The following is a 5830-nucleotide window of genomic DNA, read 5'->3' on the forward strand; positions in this document are numbered from 1 at the left end:
AATGTCCTACATCAATCAATTTATCTTCGAGTAGATGTGTTTGTAAATAGTTTGATTTTTCAATGAACTGTAACTACCGGATTTCATAGTCCGCCACTTTTATTATTTTATCAAGCACTTCATTTTCTTGATTGGTTGCGTTATGTTCATGTATTAATGAGGATAAATGCGATTCGATTAGTTTCGATTGGCTTTTTGAGTTTTATTGATATTATCCAGATCTGTCGCCCCCCTCGATAACAGCTATAAAAAGTAAAGAAGTAATAACTGTTCACTTTGAATACGAAGTACTAGAAGCAAATACAAATAATAATAATAATTTGTATTTGCTAGAAGTACAATATATTTAAATTTTTCTCCCGAATGACTTTGTCGAGATTTGAACAGCCGCGTACTCGGCATTGATTTTGGTAACCTCTAAAACTGCCGAAACGTCGGATAGTAATCAATATTCCTTCCTATTCAAGAACTTAGTCAGCCAGTTTTTTGTTGACAAAATTACAATAAGAAATAACTTATTCCGATTATTTATGTAAACGGCGTCATGCGGATTCGCCGTCGGTCAAAAATGGTCCAGTTCCATCTGAAAGAAAACAAAAAAGAAAATTCTGAAAATGATCTTGAAGTTCCCTTCCTGGTTAGACACAAATGAGTTGCACAGACTCAGAAATATAAAATTAGTAGATGTAATGTCACATAAGCAAAATCTGACAAAAATCGTTGCAATTTTCAATTAATTCGCATCGTTGTTTGTATAAGCTAGTAAGTTAGTTTATCCCAAGTAGGATGTTAAGTTGCTGTCCTGTATTTTTCTACTGATTGTGCAATTTATCTAGTAAATTTATATTACTATTCTAGTAACTGTTGTGTTATGGAAAAAGCGCAATTTTCTGTTTTGTGCAACATATCTTTAAGTTCTTCCGTTATTACGAACATTTATTCACAATGATTGTGCAACTGATGCAAAACTCATGCGTCGATCTCATCACAGAGGCAGTAATAAAATCAGCGAAAAAACAATTGTGAAAACTACTACCTAATGTAAACAAGAAATGGAATGACGTTTACAAAAACATAACAAACCTAATTTCTAATAAATAAGTTTCACATTTGATTTTCAATACAACTGTACTTAACACAAACATGGATCCTGTAAAATAACCTGCACATGAAAAATGATAATGTTACATGTTGTAGAATTGATCTTTCGTGTTTTTGTAAATAAAAAATCGACAACGAACTGCTTTTCTATGGTGAAACATGTATTCGTACGCATGAAATTTTCAAGCGCCTTTGAATTAACGTGTTTTGATGATTGTACACCAACTTCTGTGAAAATAACAATCTATTATTTTTAAAGAGAATCATCGGAATGGTGTTTAAAATACGTATATTCAAGCATACTTAAAATTTCCAGACGGTTTTGATCGAACTAATTTTTTTTTTGAATCTGAAAAATCTCGAAATGAATTTTTCTTCATTTTTTTCTAATATGGCATCGATGGTAACAGTGAGTTGAATAGAAAATGGTTCACGCAACGTAATGATTTATATTATCTAAACAACGGGATACTTGACCATGTGAATATTTTAGAGAGAAATATTATACGTTTTATTTTAAACAAACTAGTTGAATTAAGTAACAATACAGTATAAAGATTCATCTTAACGGGCCCGACATTTGTGATACGCACTGTAGTTATTATTTTGGCAAGCCCATGTGTTGGAGTTGTACAAACAAGTTGCACAAACAGTATCATGAGAGTAACTTTGATGAACTTTACTTTTCGTTCATAAGTGATGTCAGATCTGCTCGTTTTTTCAGCAAAATGAAAACCAAACACAATTGTTCTGATTGAGTTTTGTTTTCATTGCGTATGTAATGTTGTATTTCCGCAACATTTATGATAATATTTTCATCTTTGTAAGTTTTGTTTTTATTTCAAATAGATAAATCTTGCATAACGTTTTTGTAAGTTCTGGATTTCATATCATTGTTTTTCTAAAAATGAAGAAAACTACTTACACTGACCTACAATTTTATGAGGCAGCCAAAACTGTGCAGACTTAACAGAAACTGTTTTTTCACAGTAAGGTTCTAATTCGGCTTATCAATTTTTATCTTGAGGAGAGCATCATTTTGTTAATTTTTCTGCCACAAGAGATTAATAATAATTTCGACACATTTTGTGTCCAATACAATTATGACAGCCATTTGGATTTTTTTTATAAGTTGCACACTTGGTGTAGTTACTTCCATTTTACATGACGATGCGAATTTTTTTGCAGAACTTCTACAACTGTTAGTGCAATATGGACAAGTTGGTGATCTGCTGCATAGTTGATTTAGACGTACTGAAAGTAGTTCTACAGTGATTTTTTCGGCCGTATTGGTAAATTTTACAATGATAAATTGCACAATAACATAAATAACCTAAATAATAATTCTAAAACAATTGTAGAAAATTTTTAAATTTCGATACGTTACATTTGCTACTTGGGATACGTTCCTCTCTTCCATTACTACAACAAAAACTACAAAACTGCAGCAGCAAATGATATCGTAATAGTACATACTAAAAATTAATTTTGATCTCGACGAAAAAGATACCGAAAACAAACGGCGATGCGATATTTTACTGAAATTTCGGCTAAGATAGCTTTTTCCAAAATACTCGGTTTATTATTTCTTCCAATTTCTCGGCAATTCAAATGTTATACTGATAGTCGGTTATGCAAACTACCGTGTTTACCAGCAATTGATCGTTTTACCGAAATCAGCAAATTAATGATATCAACTTACCGGAATTCCAGCAAACAGCTTTAAGACAACCGAAATTCGATGATTCATCAAAGTAGCCATTTTCATTCGGTGCAAAACTAATGTCGTTTTCGTTTTTAAATTGCACTACACCGGTGTAGAGAAAGCTGCACTGAAACCGTTCGTTTTTGCCAATTGCACTACACCAGTGCTACACTTTTTCTGCACCGATACCACTGGTGTAGCACTCATCAAAAGTTTGGTGTAGCTCTGTGCAATGGAATCGTTTATGGTAGTCAATGGTTACTGTTTATGTTTTCGTCATTTTTGTTCGTTTATTCATGCCTCCGTGTAGCCCTGCACCGGTGTAGTGCAAATTAAAAACGAAAACGCCATAAGCGATGTAAATGAGTAAATGTGTTCATATTTTGGATCAGGAATATGAATATAGCAATATATTCGATGATTATTCGTGACGAGAAATCCCCCTGAGCATTCTGGTTCAAATGGCACGTTCCCATTGACATTTGGAGATTTGTGCCTTGCCATCAATTTGTTTTTAGCATCATTTTCCCGATATATAAGAGGGAAGGATTGAAGGGAAAATGGTAAGGTTTGGACAAGGAGAATGAGGAAAATTTACGACACAAAAACACAAAAAAGCAGAAGTAAATTCTGCACCCCTAAGGGATGCTGAACAATCTGCTGGGGATCACATTTAGTGGAAGCAGAAGTAAATTCTGAACCTCTACGAGGTTCCGAACAGTCTGCTGTAAAACCTTACTATGTGCGATTGGTTACTATGTGCGTTCTTTCTGATGAACGATGCACAGTTAATAAAACCTCCAACCCCCGAGAGGATTTAGAGATGCAGAACGATTCGCAGTACAAATCCAAATGCCAAACAATCTGCTAAACCCTATTTAAGGTGAATACTGTAAGGATTCATTCACTCCAGGAAGAACGATGAACCCTTCTGACTATAGCTCCTTATCACATTGGGTGAGAGACGAGATAATATCCTTTTGCTGGCATAATTTGAAAGTGGTAAAGCTGGTTCCTGACCAACGAAAACATTCGTTGCACCAGCTCTAGCCAACTCATCAGTTCCCATTCATTTCCAGTAATAGAATGGCCGGGTACCCATGAGAAGTAAACAGCATTTGAGATGCTAAGGTCTTCAATTTGAGTTCGACATGCGATCACTAGATTTGACCGTGAATCATTCGAACTGAGTGCTTTTAAAGCTGCCTGACTGTCGGAACAAAAATAAATTCGTTTACCACAGATCCTTTGCTGAAGTGCCGATTGTATTCCACACAGGATCGCGTATATTTCTGCTTCAAACACAGTACAGTATCTGCCAAGGGAATAAGACTGCTCTAGCCTCATTTCACGACAGTAGACACCAGCACCAGCACGACCATTCAACAGAGAACCGTCCGTATAACAAACTATGTGTTCATCAAGTTGTCGTTCCAAATAACCAGTCAACCATTCCTCACGAAGAGGATAGCTTACATTGAATGTTTTGAAAGGAAAACTGCATGTGAGAGGAGGAGCGAGTAAATACTCATCCCAGGTAACCATTTGAGATCACAAGCGAGTGTGGCTGGTAGCATAACCTAAAGGGTAAAGCCCTGTAACCTTAAGACGGTATGCACAAGATAATGCTTCTTATTTTAGGAACACATGTAGTGGTTTAATGCACAGTAGCGCCTCTAGAGCAGCAGTAGGAGTTGTCGTGAACGTTTCTGTCATCGCCATTAGGACCATCCTTTGGAGATGATTTAGCTTTGACTGAACTGTCGCAACTTCTCCTTTCTGCCACCATACAAGACATCCGTATGCAAAAATTGGTCTAACAATAGTTGTGTAGATGTTGTGTGGATCAATTCTTGGAAGAAAAAAATTACGCCGGATGCCGTGATGCTGTGATTCTCCTACGATGAGTGGAAAGCACCATTGATGTTTTGCCCGGATTTACAGATAATCCAACCTGACAACATCATTGTTGAACAGATCGCAGGGCTTGCTGCATTCAATCAAAGAGAGTGGTAATGCTTATACCGGTCATCAATATATGATAATCGTCGGCAAAACCATAAGTCGGAAATCCATGGTTATTAAGTTTCCTTATCAAACCATCAGCGACATAGTACACCACCATTATCATTGAGCCATTATTTTCGTTGTAGCAGAAATATGATTGACTGCGGAAAATAAAATTGTGTTCCCTATTTAAAATAACATGAGAGTGCATCCAATCTACTGTGTATATGTTTTACAGTACTTTCATCATATGCTATATTGTTTCTGTTTATTCCACTTCCAAGCCTATCAGTTCTACCGCCAACATGATGTAGAAATAAAAAAAACTATGATTGGAGTTGTAACTGGAATGTTTAGTTTGTATTTAATATTTCATTTTAATTAATTGCTTAAAATTTCGGCAATATCTCGCATGCATGAACACCGATAACTTCGGTAATTTCTTTCCAAAAGCGACGAAGATCTCGGTAATTTATAGTCTTCCCTAAACCGAAAATTTCGGTAAATGCAAAATACCTGCCAAATGGATAATACCGGGGATCTCAGTTGTTTTAATGTTTGCCGAGCACACTCGGCTGTTCAAATCGAAATTTCGCCGAGATTCGGTAGAAAAATCTAAGTGTGTAATAACCAAATCATGTAAATAGTAGGGAAAAACTTGGAAAATTAAATCACAATCCAATGATTTATATACGTTTCAAAAAAGTCAAAGTGAAAATGCTTTCCTAACGGATCTTTCAAAATGTATGTCGTTAGTTCACATTTTAACGATAGAGCATGCGTTGGGGGAAAACTGAACGAACATTTTGTTTGGTACCAAACAAAAGGAAAAGGAAAAACTTTGCGTCGCATCAGACAAAACACGCTCACCAGCCCAACCCCGTTTTTCCTAGTGCCGTGCGTGCAAGGCGTCTACTGTAGGATACAAATACTCCTACCACACACCGACCGTGACAAATAGAAGGCCAGCAAGGCAACGTCGTCGTCGTCGTCGTCCTGCACAGGCAGTGGTTCGCA

Source organism: Malaya genurostris, chromosome 2 (genome assembly GCF_030247185.1).
Source record: "Malaya genurostris strain Urasoe2022 chromosome 2, Malgen_1.1, whole genome shotgun sequence".
Classification (NCBI taxonomy): Eukaryota; Metazoa; Arthropoda; class Insecta; order Diptera; family Culicidae; genus Malaya; species Malaya genurostris.